Source organism: Protopterus annectens, chromosome 17.part0, assembly GCF_019279795.1.
Source record: "Protopterus annectens isolate FY-2018-M chromosome 17.part0, PAN1.0, whole genome shotgun sequence".
NCBI classification, from domain to species: domain Eukaryota; kingdom Metazoa; phylum Chordata; order Ceratodontiformes; family Protopteridae; genus Protopterus; species Protopterus annectens.
This window is the reverse complement of record NC_056751.1, coordinates 289289978-289307854: the sequence shown is the minus strand read 5'-3', so window position 1 is coordinate 289307854 and position 17877 is coordinate 289289978.

The window sequence follows — 17877 nt, the reverse complement described above, 5'->3', positions numbered from 1 at the left end:
GCTAAAGCGTCTTCTGTGCGGAGACATGCGTGAATGGGCGCACCTTCATTGAAGGTTGTGCGTCAGGGCCGGCAACTCGGCATGTAAAAATCTACTGCCAATCATTAGCGGACCGGAGTTCCGCTGTGGCGACCCCTAACCGGGAAAAGCCGAAAGACACAACAAGTCAAGAGAAACTTCATGACAGAAAAGTGTAGCTAGAGAGGGACCAAGTCAAATAAAGGCAGTACTGGAGCTCGTTCAGAAACGTAGCTTAATGTCTCAGTGGGGGTGGGGCAGGCACAGAGAACAAGGGAAAAGAAGGCACAAAAATGCAACTTTAAGCAGGCAAATAATAAGCAGAATATAAAATTGTAGGAGCAAAAGTGGAATAGCAGCACTGTAAGACCACTAATGCAAAAATCCTGTGTCAGAAAAAATAAAACTCATTTTTGAAATTCTACTATAGTTTAAGGCACCAGACTATCTATAAATTTACTAGAAATACTGCCTATGGAAAAAATACAGTAATAAATGAATAAGTAAGGCTCAAATGTGGTAATAGTATACAGGTGTGTTACAACTGTGAATAGAACTACAAGGCTGAGGTCCACCAGGGTTTAAAATGTAAATCAGTAGCTTTTACAAGTAATTCTACTTATGGAAATAGAAGCATAGTGTAATGTAGAAACAAAATCTTCTCACAAGTGCAAATTAAGCTACTGGACTAAGGTCCCAGAGCAAAGTAAAACATGCAACCATGTATCTTTTTGGCTTAAACATGGGAAAAACTCAGAAACGTACAAAGAAGTCTCACCAAACAAGTCACAATAAGTGCAATTTAAAAATTTAAGCAGAAATGAAATAATTCTCTTTTCTTTTGATGAAAAGCTTGCTACTCACAGTTTAGGGGTTTCCACACCTCTCCAAGTTTTGCATAAAAGACCTTGCATAAAAGAACGTCTCCTGCCTGATGCTTGAGATTCATCTGACTCTGATGTTGATGACTGTGAACAAGTGGCATGGTCAGAGAGTACAGTGTTTGTGTTGGACAGAAGGACAGACTTGGCAGACATGGTCTGTGCAGCCAACCTACCTGTGCTTCCACAGATTATAGACATTTGTGACATGGACAACCAAAGTTATGGCTATTCAATACCAAGATTCCAAAGCTACATTAGGTATGGTGATACCTATGGGCAGGAGAGGGCACCCCCAAGGTCATATCAGTCATGGCAGTGACAGATCTAGTAATGGACACCATTCATGGTCACACAGGACAAAACTGTGGCACTACTTGTAAAATGACTGTTAGAGGCAACTTGCATAGATAGGGGTACACTCAGGATGCCCACTCATCTTCCATGCATGAGCTGGACCTGTCTACTAGATTGAGCTCCAGTGCTGCAACTTCTACTGCTTCATGGTGGCTGGTGTCCCAGCTTGCACACACACACACACACACACACACACACACACACACACACACACACACACACACACACACACACGCATTACCATTACCACACGCACACACACACACACACACACACACACACACACACACACACACACACACACACACACACACACACACACAGACACACAGTGAACATTCTCCCCTGGCCAATCAGGCTATACTTTGGAGCTCAAACTGCCCTTCCTTACACTCACATGTTATTTTTGGGAGAGACAATTGGTTTTCTTTCATTTTCTTTTTTTGTTTTTTTTTTTTTGCTCCATCTCCCTTCTGGACCATCAAGCCTCTGTCCTGGCAGTCTAGATGAACCCATTCATTCCCCCCAGACCAAGGGCAATGGCCTCTCTATTTTGGGATTAATCAACCTAGGTGTGAGGGACAAGCTACTAGGATAGTGATGTCATTCTGCTGTGTCAGGGTTTTTATGTCATGCATTCTCTCAGGCTGGAAAGACTTCAGCTGTGGCATGAGAACATTCTCTGTCCAGGCCCCATAGAATGCTTATGCTAACTCTGGTCTCTTTCATCCCCCAGCCCTGACATTTCTTCAGACTTCCAGCCTCTGCCAGAGCTGGGCAAAGCACCCCTCATCTTCTGTCCCCTCCATTGCAGAAACTTGCATCTCACCTACCTTACTATCAAGCACATGCAAAGCTAACTGAACTTGGGTCATCTGGTCCATAGTTAGGGCTTCATCCTTTCATGACACTAGCAAAGTCAATGGAATTCATTTTGAAGATGTGATTTCTTAGCATTGTCCTTGATGACAAGCTTACACGTAGAGGTCAGGCATTAAGACATCTTGTTACAACCTCAAAAAATAGCCTGAATTAAACACAAACATGTAAGTGATCACACATGCCTTGATTTATTCTTGACTAGACAATTGCGGGTTCCTTGTGCTTGGGTTTGTTGGATATGAATGTGATCACCTGCAGCTGGTATAGAACTCCGCACTCTGCAAAAATACTGGTTTACTTCAACCATTTTATATCTCATTATCCTTCCAAGAGTACGCACTAGATGACTGTGTGATCTTGTATCATCTGGTCATCTGGAACGTTTTCATGCTCTTTTATCTTGTGCTGGACAATCTGTGTCCTCATTACCTTAAAGATCTTATGGCTTATTTCCAGTCCACCCCAGATGCTCATCCAAACTGTGGCTACTAGTGGTTCCAACAGGTCATCTTCAGTTCTCTATAATTAATTGTTTTTTTTATCAAACTCCACACCACAGTGCTTAAAGAGTCTCTAACATTGCATACATTTAAGAAGTTCCACAAAGCCATTTTTTCCACTTGTTTTTAAAACACTTTTTCATCTGCTGTTTGACTGTATTTCAGTTAACAGCCATAGCCAGTATTGTTTACTGTATCTATTTTATATTATTATTCATGCAGTGCTTAAATATAAATATGTAGATAAATATGAATTTAAATTTTGAACTCTCATGTTTTTTTTAAACTGTTGTTTCATATTTTGGTGTCATTACTCTAATATGGATCTATATAGCTACCCAGTTCTTACTCTGAATTATAAAGGCTGGTGTCCATTGATTCCTAGGAGGATATCTTCCACAAATGCAACATCCTATCATTTCAATCTTTTATATTATCCCTGCTAAACAGTTTCCATAATATTTGCTTTATAGGTTCATAGGTGTGTACTAGGCTAATAGTCCTGGAGCCTTTACAGGCCTAGCCCATAGGATTACCTCTGGCGTCGTGCCACCACGACTCTAGTTCCCAATCCCTCCGTCGGCAGAGCTTGCTGGAGTGATCCCCGGGGTGAATTTTCTATTTCTCATCAAGATTTCTCTTGAAGAGGGCCAGTGAGGTGCTCAGTTTGACATGTATGGGAAGTCTATTCCATAGCAAGGGCAGTCTCTGGGTTATGAACCTGTCCCTCCAGCTTGCTCTGTTGATTGTGGTAATGATGCTGAGGTCTCTGGAGCATGTGGTGTGGAGGGATTAGGATTTCTTTAGCTGCAGTATTTCTGACAGAGCTGGGTCAGACATGGCTTTGTAAGTCAAGCAGAGATCGCCTCTAAGTAGGCGATATGAGACAGAGAATAGTTGGAGTTTTATGAGTCTGTCCATATAGAACAAGTGTTTAAGACCTAGTATCCTCCTGTGAGGTTTTACAGCAATTCTCAGAGATACCACTCCCCTTTACTGGATATAGGACTGATATTTGAATGGCAAATTTTTCAGTCCAGTCATTTCAATGTGAAAATGCTACAAAACTTCTCCATTTGAAATCCCTGATGTTTGAATGTGTACGCAGTCCACAGAATGCACTAACATACCTACACACATTGTTTCATACAGAGCAAGGAGACCATACCTAGTATAGATTTCCCACCTCCAATACCAATATATTATTATTCTAATTCATAGATCACTACTGTCATTAGAAAAAGGCAATGATGTTCTTGGAGTTTCACAGTCACACAATGTGCACTGCACCAAACCTTTAACTTAAACTCTACATTCATACAACTTCTACACACATTCTTCATCACAACACATTGTGCACCTCACACAATATTTTATTTTATTCATTTATCTTTGTTGACAGGGCAGGTCTGACTGGGATAGATATCCTTTTTCAGCAGAGACCCATGGAGAAAAGCTCCAGTGTTCACATACATAGACAATATACAGTATATTTTCATTTTCCACATCGTATATAATAGTTTTATCTTGGTTACATGGGTCTATATTATATTCTTGAAAGCCGACAATGTCGAATTTGACATTGTCGGCATGAGAATATCGAATGTTCAGAATCTTGAGTGTGTAAACGGAAATCTGTATAAGGGGACATTTCCATTTACTGCAATGTAGTGCGGTCTCGGAGTTGGTATATTTAAGTAGCGGGGGGTGGGGCGTGCAGGGGTGCTTGCCCCCCTGCTTAAACCCATTAGGGTACTTTTTTCTTTTTTGATTTTGTCTTTTTACATGCTCAAGATTCTGAGTGTTCGATATTCTCATGCCATTTATGGTCAGATTCCTACCATTAATCGGCTTTCTACGGCCATAATATAGAACCTTTGACACATATGCTTTTGCATAAATAATTAGCTGTAACAGATGATCAGTGCTAACCTTGCACCATACAATTTGTGACTGTTGGAAAAAGAGAAAATAAGAGATAACCTGTGCATTTGTATAAGGTTGTATCAGACAGAAATACAAAGAAAAACAAGGAAAGACAAAGACTGACATTTTTGTTGAAATTAGTAAGTTGTGGTACAATGAGAGATAACAACAATTAAGTAGGAGTAGGTAGTTAAGAAATATAATCAGTTAAATGTATCCACTATTAGACAGAAGGGAAAGTGTAATAATAACTAGATGGGAATTTAGTACAGAGCAGCTATCGTTTATGTCAGTGGTATTGCAGCTTGTATTTTCTTCTGGATCTGAAATCATCTGGATGGGTGTAGAACAAGAGCAGAGCCAAGTGCCTTTCAGATGCTATTTTAGCAGACTTTTAAAACATTAGCTGTTTTCTGTAAGCTTTAACTCTAGTGGGATGGAGTTCCACAGTTTTGAGACACATATATAATTGCTACACCTTCACATTGTTTATTGTTTTGTCAATTATGAAAATGTTATAACCTAAAGGTAGTATTTAATTGTCTTTTACATGAGGTTTTAGCTAGGTTTCATGGAATTCTTTTGCAAATATATTTACAGTGAACATTTACAAATGCGTTATTCACAAACACTTGGACAATTTGCCAAACAAATGTAGCATTAAGAATACTGTTGATGACAATACTGGCCATCCCCATCTCCTTTTCTGTGAATGTCACATTGTTGCTGTGAGTCTGTTTTTAAAGGGAAAACAAAACAGTGAATATAGTAATACAAAAATAATGTAACTAGATGTGTGGTGTGCATAAAGATTTTACAGCATACTTATTGTGAAAATTAAAAGAAAACTCAAATGGCATTATTCTCACAGCCCCAACATTTTTCATATTAGCACAAATGCCACCCAACTAATTTTTATAAGAAAAAAGTCACTATAGAAAACTAAGCACCTCATTACAAAATTGTGGGTCTTTGTGAGGCCAAAGATGATTTGATGAAACTTAACCAGTACAATGAGATCCACACCTGTTTTCTTTTTTCTTCTGAGCCAAAAAAGTAAAAAGGAGCTTGTGACCTACTCTACAGCAATGTGCCAAATATAATTAATGGCCAAATGAGCACGAGCACTCCCCAAAGGAACTTTAGGATGACACTTTGAAGATTTCTGCAACATCTGAGCTTGAGGAAAATACATTTTAAACAAGTCTTTTTAGTCACGCTATCAAAACACTTCACAGTTTTCCATCCAATGTAGACACAAAGCTCATCATATCACATCACAGACTGCTTAACCACTGGGGTTGCTATTTTTTTATTTAATAATAAGGTAAAGTAATATTCCTGCATTTTATACATTTTATGAAGGCTATATTTAAAAGCTGAGTTTCTAAATTTGTTTTGAAGCATTTCAGTAGTTAACAATGTACTATTACAACTTTTAGAAACAGAGAGGAAGTAAGGGTTGTACCAATACAAAAATATACGTGCAGCTATTGATAGATGTTCACGGTACTCTGTATCATTAGAATGCTGTGGAAATTAACTCGATGAGGGGTAGACTGTTACAGTGTTGTGGTCCTCAAACTTGGCTTTGTTTAGCATAATTAGCCCTCTTAATTGCCTATTTAGTTTGATGAGTGAGTTTTATCTTTATGGAAATTACCCTTCCTGATTTTTGCCATAATTTTCTTTCCTTTTATTGTATATCCTGTTTAATTTGGGATATCACCAGGGTGGTTTGTTTCTGGGATAGTTCTAGACTTACTTTGGGTATGTTCAGCAGCCTCTATGCAGACTAGTTCAGTGAAAGCTGCTATGTTCTTGGGGTTTGGAGGAGCGCTGAAATTTGACAAACCCTTCCTTAATAAAAGGTAACTTGTCTTCTTGAAATAGTTCTCAACTGTTACTGGTTTTACTGGGATTACAGAGTTAATTTTGATTTCAAAGGCTGGACCTTACTAGGGAGGATGAGACATTGACGGGGTGCAGCTTTCTCCAACATTTGTGAGTAAGTGTCCAGTATAATGGAGTCTGTAGTGGACATAGGCACTATTTGGTCAAAAAAGTCTGCATTTACGAAGTCCAGGAATCTCTGTGCCTGTAGATTCGAGTTTGTGTAGGATTTCCAGTCTATAGAGAGGTAATTAAAGTCTTACATGAGTAGGGTGTTAGGCTAGATGGTAAGTGTCTCCAGCAGGTGCAATTATGAACTGTGAGCTTCTTTGGACATCAAGGCTGATTGATAGCTGGCTAGAATATGGTACAGGATTTTATGTATGATGATCTACAAGTGGAAGATCCCCAGCATGCCATCCTGTTTGACCATCCTAGAGGTATGCTTGTTATTGAGGTATATCGATTGAGACACCTCCACCTTTAGCCCTTGTCTGTTCAGCTACTAGTCGAAAAGTGTGGAAGGCACTGAAACCTTGCACTGCTGGGGTATGCATTACCGCTTTAAACCACATGTCTCTAACCACACAGATGTCTATATTCTCAAGCATGAGAAGGGCTTGGAAGGAGTGTACTATTTTTTTTATTTAGGATTTTGACATTGAGCAGTAACACCCTGAAGTTCAGTTGAGTTGATTTTGCTATGTCAGTAGGTTTGTCAATTTGTCATTTCCTAAAAAAAAAGCCACTATGGGTGGATAAAGTTTTAGCCAATATTTAAAAGCTATAGGGGACAGGTGCAAATCATCCTTGGCAAAGAAATATGGTCTGTTTACCATGTCCTTCCAGGCTAAAAAATATTGGTTGCCCTTAAAATGACACCAGAAAGACAACCAATTGTTGAAATCAATCATTTTTTTACTCATATTGTGGCATCATCCTCGGCGATGGTAATATACTGCTCAATGTTAGGACCATACCAGCCTGAGGCACATAGTCTGAGGGCTTTTAAGTGTCTTAGCATATTTTAGTCTATGTATGTTGTGTGCTGTGTGAGGTGTGTGATATGTGTGTGTATGTGTGTGTTGTTTGGACAACCTGATGCGTGCTTGTATGTGAGAGTTTAGCCTCCAGTGTCATTGTGTAAGTACACCTCTCACTTACTGTGTCTGCTTATTTAAGGATTAAGTGGCTGTCGCTAAATATGAGACAATTGCTACATTGTCTCAAGATGCCTGTATCCACCAAGCTGGCTACAGAGAAGTTAGGAAATTGCATATCCATGCTGTGAAGTCCTTTGATTGGTGAACTACAAGGGGTGGTGTTTTGAGGTTAGAAGCTTTGTTGTTGCAGTCTAATAAGAGTGCTTTATTAGGACAGATTATGCTAAATGGTACCAATTTCTACCAACTTTAATGTTTACACAGTACTGAATTCTACTAAATCTGTAGGTATTGCCACTTGATGCCCAACCAGCTGCTCTAAGCTTGTCGGCACACAAGGTATTTGCTCTGTATTTACTGCTTTACAGGGTACAGTTATGGACCATTCTATTAGGAAAATTTGTTTTCTAGGTCTTTGCCATTGTACAGGGCACTGCTAAATGCTGCTACAAGGTTAGCACCTCTACGCAAATGCTCTGAATTTACAGCAGCACAGAAAAATCAAAAAACTAACTAATGAGCCCACTGGCCAATAAAATGTGTACAGTATGTCCCCTTTTGTGTGTTTCACAACTCAGACAGAACAGGCAAACACCTTCTGCCATGAAATGAATAAACCCAGTTGTCCTAGAAGAGACCCACAAGTGCAGTGCTATCATAAAACAAACAACTATCTGGAAATCCCTTGCTGAAGGTGATTTCAAGACAGTTCTGTGAAAGGCTGGGCATCGGGCTGGCAACTCGACACCGTAAAACTCCACTGCCAATCATGAGCGGACAGGTGATCCACTGTGGCAACTCCTAACTGGGAAAAGCTGAAAGAAGAAGAAGAAGAAGACTACATCAATAACAGTAAGAGAAAGAGTATTTTTTTCAGAAATACAGTAAAATGCACAAACAAACACAGGAAACAGTAGCAATCACTCAAAATAACATAAGCAGTTTAGCAATCAGAAGAACTTAACTTTGCCTGACTGGTACTGGATACAACTAAAACACTTCGGGAACACAGGCTAGGATGTCAACCTTTCCTGAGCTCTGGGAAAATGAGCAGGAGATAATATGTGGTAAAGAGGTTTTACTCAAGAGCAATACTTGTTTGCTGTGTGGGCACTCAATATCATGGCTCTACAGAAAACAATGGGTGGGAAGAGTACTTAAATAGCTTATGCAAGAAACAATAGCAATAAAAGAGGGGAGGGAGGGACTTTGGAAATCAGATTACCATAAGGGGTGGAGGCCAGAGACACAGCATTATAAGGCCGCCATGAGAAATAGGTAGAAGAGATCTGCGGTGGTGGTGCTGCGGTAGCATTGTCGCCTCACAGTAAGATGTTGTCCTGTTCTATTCTCAGCTAAAGCGTCTTCTGTGCGGAGACATGCGTGAATGGGCGCACCTTCACTCTGAATTATAAAGGCTGGTGTCCATTGATTCCTAGGAGGATATCTTCCACAAATGCAACATCCTATCATTTCAATCTTTTATATTATCCCTGCTAAACAGTTTCCATAATATTTGCTTTATAGGTTCATAGGTGTGTACTAGGCTAATAGTCCTGGAGCCTTTACAGGCCTAGCCCATAGGATTACCCTGGCGTCGTGCCATACGACCTTAGTGTAGAAGTAGTAGAATTGTAGAATCATGAATACCAGACACATATAGAACTTGTAATGAAGAATAAATCACTGCCAAATAACAAATATATTGCTAATTAACTATTAACCAATGCTAACCGCAGCACAGCTCAAGTCAGTAAGTGTAAGCAATATGTAGGGAAGCCAATTCAATCTGCCTAGTGGTATACCTCTTTAAGCACTGCCAACCTTATATAAGCAGGTGTGCCCATAGCTTAGCCTTTTCAAAACTGTCCAACCACGGGAAAGTGTGGGGAATTGGCCATATTTAAACCCCACAGGCGGGAATACTTCTCATAACCCCAGGACCAATAGACCAGTACTCACATATGAATCTATGTGTACCACAGGCAACATCAGCCAGGGCTCAATAATGGTCAATAATGGTCTCTACACTCACCATAGGTACAGTACATTGTGTCTGTGGTCAGTCTAATGGTAGTCTATCACTCATACATGCACCACTGATGATGACATCTGTGAATACACATCAGGCATTCATTAAACATGAGCCCACATGTAATCCAGAAACACACAGAGGCTGTGAGCAGCAGCAGAAACACAACCCATTGGATACAGAGTGATTAAGGCACTTTAAAGCAATTGTAAGCGGATTTGCATGGGTTTGCACGATGGTAAGCACTGTTAACTCTGGTTACGTTATCATACACTCAGCTTCTAAATTGCTTAACCTGTGTAGGCAGTGCTTAGCTCCGTGCAAACCCACACAAACCTGCTTACAACTGCTTTAAAGTGCTTTAATCACTCTGTATCCAACGGGCCGTGTTCTGTCCAGCAACAAAATACACAGCTCTTACAAGGCTCAAACCAAGGACCCTGCACACCCTAGCCAAAGTGATGTACCACTAAGCCATGACAGATACACAGAAATTTAATGTTTTCAGAAACATATCATCCAGTCCTGTCAGGCAACAGTACAGAGAATGTATACCAACATCTAGATGTCTGTGTGTGTAACTATATTAAAATCTTAACAGATGGAACATATCCATATATGTATGTATATATATATATATATATATATATATATATATATATATATATATATATACATACACATATATATAAATATATATTTTGTTTTACTAACTCTATATACATATATATCACTATACATGCATATGCCTAAATCAACACATATATGTGTCAACACCTATATGTCTACATATGTGTACGCAGATATATATCTATGTAGGTATATAAGGACATAGTTATATATCTGTTAGCAAATATATATATCTATATAGGTATATATGGCCATACATCTGTAGATAACAATTGCAGATTAACAAATACACATGTCCACATGCACCGTTAATGGGGTTGAGAGGCATCCCCCCCGCAGCCAAACACATGCGCCCTGCAATACACTACCAAGTACAGTCTGCCTCCCATAGGACATGTAATATGTGGAAGTCATCAACATCCTCAGGATATAGATACACAAACACAGATATACAGATGCATATAAATATATATATATATATATATATATATATATATATATATATATATATATATACATGTGACTAGGCATACACATGCAGTAAAATACATATGTAGAAGGTGCACACAATATGGAACAGCCACTACAGTTAACACCTGAACAACTGGATACTGTATGAGCCACATATACTAATGTCAATTGTTGCCTGCAACATATACCCATAGAAAGGTCATAGGAAAGACACCACACACAGGTTTGCAGAAATGGGAATCCTTTAATTGTGTACTATAACAGTTCTATATGCCATGTCATATAGCTGTTCAGATACAGACAACCATATTAACAGAGTACTGCAACTGTGAAACAGTTACACTAATGCAGTAGTCTGGAAAGGTTCACAACTCTTGCTATCCTGGCCAAGCCCTTCAAAATGTATAATAGTGAAAACAGACTGGGCCACAGCATACCACACAATAAATAGTATGTACTGCAGGTGTGTAGTTTAGCAGCCTCTATCTACAGTCTGTACAAACTCCATAGGAGGTAAAGACGCTTTGTGATCAAATGGGTTGTAACTGGTACATAACAAGGCATAACAAACTGAACAGTCTGTATGGCAGGAGGCAGAAGGCTTGCAGTACCCCAATTCATGTAAATAATGTCAATATAGGTGAAGTATACGGTACTGTACATCCAGATACCTTGTGGCAGCTCACCCCTGATACCCCCACATTTTGTAACAGCCTAAGTAATTTATGTTGCTCCCCACCTAGACTCAATAGTACAGACCCATTTACCACTGTTGCATACACTGGCCTCTGCAGTGCATAAGGGCACACATGTGATGTGTAGGTGGCGCCCATACATATATGGCCCCAGCCCGACTGTATGTGTGGGGGATACAACAGCAGTGGACTAATGGCAGCAATGGCAGTGTGATATACTCACAACCCACTACAGAATAACCCCCAACAGCATGACATATGTGCAAAGCTTGGTATGTAGATGGAGGACAGAGTCTGGAGCACAGGCACATATGTGGAACACTGTTGTCATACACTAAGCAAGGTGCTGGTGTTACAAGATAGTCTGCAACATACCCTTATTCAGGGAATTGAGGTTAGAAATAGAAATGGATGTAGCCATGTACTGACAGCACGCAACACACACACTGCCAGTGTAATATCTGACACAGGACATGTGTGGTGGACGGACAACACATGATAGGCATACGTCTGTCCAGCAAGAGGATAGGTGCACAGTAGTGAGCTATGCAGACAGACTGCATTCCAAGGTACACTAGTATATACACACACCCACACCCTGTAACACCGGTGCTATGCAAAGCATAACACAGCTCTACTCACAGTCTGTCTGTAGTTCCTGATCCTTCTACAAATATGTGACAACTCTGAGTGTGCAGGTTCTCCTGTAAGAGGTATTGCTACCTGCTGTCTGTAACACTGATGCTCTCACACAGGAAGGATGTCCATCACACAGGAAATGTAAAGGGACCACGCCCACATGCTGTAGGGATTTATAGTGGGTGGTTGCCATGACAGTGGTAATTGGAAGTAGTACACATGTGTAATTATATATCTATGGCTATCTGGATAAGTATATGTACATATATTTCCACCATATATCCTGGACATGGAGAGTAGCCCTACCCCAGGCCCTATAGTCCCAAAGTCGTAGTGCAAGGGGATGTCACGTATGCATAGCAGGTATATTACTAGACTGTTGCTACTGTCACTGGGATTGTCTTCACAGACATGTTGTGTGTGGAAGGTGACATCTGCTTATAACGTGTGCCATTGGCTAATGACAGACATCCTAAAGAAATCATTGTAAAGTACCACTGCTAGCATGTAATGCCCCTGTGGAGTGCAGCAGAGATATTGGCCACTATATGTGGAACTTTGGACACACCCTGTACAGTCCAGAGGTATACACATAATCCCTTAGTGCACAACATGTGTACCAGGCCTGACAATATGGATGTAGACAGCCATGTAGATGGGTATAACACATAATGACTGGTATACATTTGGTACCATAGGTGTTGGATTCATGCACTCCTGTCTGGCCAGACACATAATGACTGCTGGTACAGGGGTGCCATGGACACATACTACCCACTAGATATTGACATACATCTGTACAGCATCCCACTGTTCTGTCTGACATAAATGACTTTTAAGGGAGGCCTGGCAGCTGTACATCTGGCAAGTATCTGCACATGACATCCCACTGGTTAAGTACACTAAGCTGCTAGGCATGTAACAATGCACTGTGCAGGCTACAGGCAGACTGGCTCAACACTGGCCTACATCTCGTATGGGGGAATGCACATGTACCTGCATATATAGCAGGCTCAACAGCTATGTCACAGCACAGGGTAAGATACACCTGTGTGATAGTGCATAACCACAACCATTGTAAAAACAGCCACATCCATATATGGTAAGCTGGCATAATATTACAGTATATGGACTATCTGTTCTACACCATCCTCATATGTGCTACTCACACACTGACCCTACATATACTGGGCTGCTACACAGTTTGGTCTGATGGCTGTCTGTGGTATGGGACATGTGTGTGTATGACCCTACAAACATGTACAGCAGAACGGAACCATACAGTGGGGCAGCATGTAACATATGATAGAAGGAGAGCTAGAAGAATGACATCTACCACAATCTGTACACAGGCTAAAGTACATATTAACAATACATGCACTGCCGACATTCACCATCACTACACAGACCTCAGTACTGTACAAACATCCACAGAATGTCCAGCTTATGTCATGAAATATAACCCCTACTGTACATGACATGTAACAATCTGATATATCACTGGCTTGTTATCAGATATGATGACATTTATGGTGTACAGCACATATGCACCACTTCATGCATGCCATATGTACAGAGGTTGACAGAGGTGTGGCTGACAGCACATACACAGGGCCAGTATAGACATGTTGCTGTGATTACCTCATATATTTTCCATTGTAATGGAGTTTGTTGCAACATATGTCCTGTGAGGGATATGACGTCAGTAACTGTCACAGCCTTCACCATCCACAGACTGCAATCCTCACACTACCTTCTGCATTCCACAGATAGATGCACTGTGGCTAATACATGAAACCAAAGGCACAACACTGCCCAGTCTGCAGATGACCCTGCAGATGGGGATTCCTCATATACATGGAACTGACATGGCATGTATTGTGACATGTACAACAGGCATATCCAGACAAACACTGTTAAACCAACATTACTCCAAATGCAGTATAGCAGCACTTACAGTCTGTAGTCAGGTCAGGCACATCCCCTTCCTGTTTGTTGCCCTCTTTCCACAGTGTATACTGTTAGAGGTAAATCCCCAATCCATCTGAGATGCTGTTTGCCAAACAACAGATCTAGTTCCTGCTCACAGTGACTGAAAAGGGCCAACACCACCATGATGTTCCTAGGTATTGGAGTGTGTTTCCATGCAATTGGCTATGGGAATGTTACCACAGCTGTTCCACATGCAATCAGCTAGGGGAAGGCTGCAATTCGTGGAGAGGCCATCAGCTGATCATGAACATTACTTAAAATACACATGCTGCTGCCTAAGCAAGGCAGGTGTGTGTCTCCACATCCACCAGAGAGGGAGTGGGGGAGGCAGACAGAGGCAAATATATGTCAGGGAGGGGTGGGAAAGTAAAACTGAAGCATGTTTGTGTCACACACCTACCAGCACAGGGTATCAAACCCCCAACAACTATGTAGTGCTATCACAGTTCGATGCAGTTATTGGATGCACCACATGGGTTACCTGATGTGGAGCACTCAGAACATATATGTGATGGTGAGTGACACCTGCAACAGGGACACAGTAGATATACGGTAGGTGACGTACACGTGCCTGTCTGCATGAACAGGTGCCAGCATCAACACAGGCACACTCACACAGGGACGCACACACATTGGCACACTTGGCAGGGCCAGGCGTGCAACTCATCACTAGTGGGATTGCCACAACACATCAATGTGCAGGTATCACATGCACCACAAGGGTCATGCAGAGGTCGTATCGTATGGGCAAAGAGTATGAGGAGGTGTCAGACATCAGACAGCATGCTTCAGTATGCCCTGGGGGGTTGTAGTGAGTGTGAATGTGGACATATGCACCATACAACACACAAACACGAACACACAGGGTGCCAGTTCTGACATGCATGGGTGCATATCTGCACGGGTGTGTGGTGGTCGACTGTGCCAGCAGGCTGTACAAGGGTAGGCGATGTGTATATCTTGGCATCAGGCCACATGACAATGGTCTGCATTGTGGCTCAGGCCTGTAGTTTCTGCATTTGCCCACACAGGTGGGTATTGCATCCCTCATCCAGTCACCTGGGTGACTATTGTTTGTGGCCAATGCTGTACATCACATGCCATGTACGTGTTCCTTCATCTATGACATGGATGGTGCTTGGGATGTGCACACCTCCCACATACATGTACAGTGACATATGGAACTGTACCTGGGGTGCCTGGCCCATGTTGTGAACACAGATTATCATCAAATATGCCAGTCTTGCCCACCTGTGGCAGGAGCTGGTAATGGGCAGCAGGTTTACCCTGCACCAACATTGATAGCATGCTAACAGCATTCCCTGATGTCAGTGTCATCTGTCCATACAGGGCATGTTGTCAGGCATGGTATGTCCATTGTGAGTCACATGTGAAGGCACCACACGTGGTGCAGGTGTCCATTGGTGAACATGGTGGAGGTGCACTGTCTGCATGTACGTGCATATTGGACAGATGGGCAGGGTGACATGCCCTCTGTAGCTCACTGCTATCACTGCATAGTTACTATCAATGGCCAATATGCAGTGTACTACCCACATATTGGCTGTTGCCTAGGAATGCATGTGTGTATGACACATGGGTTGAGTGTGTGTGCTCTGGGTAATAGTGGGGTTGCTAACTGTGATTGGCTGGCCTTGATGTCACCTGTATGGGTATGTATGGCTTTGCACCCCAGCCTCTCAGCTGATTTACATCTGTTATCCCTGTATGGTTGACATTGTGATATATAGTAGGGCCACCATAAAATAAATAAGCAAAACCCCTCTACATTGTCCACAGGTGTCACACACTCACACCCAGCTCTACACAGGATACAAGTTACAAACACACACAGACACACACACATGCACACACTTGTCTTGTCTGGAAGTAGAACCCCTACCTAACTAGTTTATTACACTATAGCACTACACAATTATAGTACGCGCCATGTACATTACTGGAGTATTTCTTCCCCAAAGGTGTATTTCACAATGAATGACATCAGCAGGATTACCAAAGTAGGGCATTTCAACTGTGCTGCAAGTGACTAGCCTAAAATGCATTGCTCTCTACACAGACAGTGAGACACACACAAAACATCCACAACTGACATGTGTGGGTATAGAACCCCTGACCAAGGCCTATATCACACTGCAGCATGGAGCAGTTATAGGTGGCACCACAAGGATTACTAAAGAACTTTCTCCCTAAAGTTGTATTTCACAATGAATGACATCAGCAGGATTGCCAAAGTAGGGCATTTGAAATGTACTGAGAGTGTGTAGCCTATAATGCATTGCTCCATACACAGACATTGAAACACACACAAAACATCCAGAACTGCCATGGGTGGAGATGGAATCCTACCATAGTTCTAAATCACACTACAGCAGTATGCAGTAACAGGACGTGCCAGAGATTACTGGGCTATGACTTTCCCAGAGTTGTATTTCTAGGTGAGTGACATCAGTAGCCTTGCCAAAGTTGAGTATATGAATTGTACGGAGTGTGAGTAGCCTAAAAAGCATTTCTCTCTACACAGTCAGAGACAGAGAGACACGCACATGAACACACACTCACACATTTGCCAAGTCTGGAGTTAGAACTACTACCTAACTAGTTTATCACTACAGCAGTACACAGTTATGGGACGCGCCATGGGTATTACTGAGCTATAGCTCTCCCAAAGGTGTATTTCACATTGGATGACCTCAGCAGGCTTGTCATAATACTGCTATGGGGATGGCGGTGTGTACATGGGCCATAACCCATTCATGTAGGGGTTGACATGCCACATGCGGGCACACACGGGGTCATATGTCACAGGTACGTGTATACAGCTACTAGGTGACTACTTCCTTGTACAGTCATGTTGCACAGCTGGCATGTGCACCACATAGTCTGTCATGCTGACAGATACTGGTGGCTAGTATCTGCAGTGAGTGACATCTACACCTCATGTGTTTGGGGCCCTTTGGCTGTGTGCTGGTTGGGACAGGCCCTGATGGCTCCTTGTCATGATCACCCTCTTCCACACATCTATGTCCATCTACCTTTGGCTTATTATAGTGTTTTGTCCTTACATATATGTCTGTATTCCTATCCACTGTGTGTGCAAGGCAGGAGTGGTGCATACTGACGTGTCTGCACTAAGAACTGCGACTGCCAGATATGTCTGGTCCACTGGTGTTTGCAAACATGGCCTTCATGTGTTTAAGTTTGTGAGCATGCCCAGTATGACCTTTCAGTATGTTGTTGACTGACATTGCCTTCATTCCTCTAAATGTGTGAGCATGCCCAGTATGGCCATCTATATTGCATGTGTGGATAAAGTCTAGGTAGTTTGTACTGCGGTGCTGACCTTTGTGTTGTACACCGACAGGTAGCATGCTGTGTCTGCAGGGGATACATCGGTCATTTTGCATTGACTGTTGCTATATTTCTGCATAGCGGGGGGGGGGATACCTGACTGTTTCTACATTTCTACACCTGACTGTTACTATAAGTGTACGTAGGATGGGGGGGGGGCACACCTGACACTTTTACACATTTGCTAGGACTGTACTGGTATGTCAGGTACTCCATTTCAGTCTGTAGTCTTACCTATTGTGCTGGCTAGAGGCATACCAGTGTACTACAGATCTTAGCTTTAACTACCTTCATATTAGTTTCTGACCTCCTAGCCTTCCCAACTTACATCCATTTGCCTGGTCTGCTGTAGTCTGTCTGTGTAGGCCTGGGGGAGGGGTTACCCATAGGGCAATTCAGAGGCCATGGTAAAGCATTTGTTTGTGT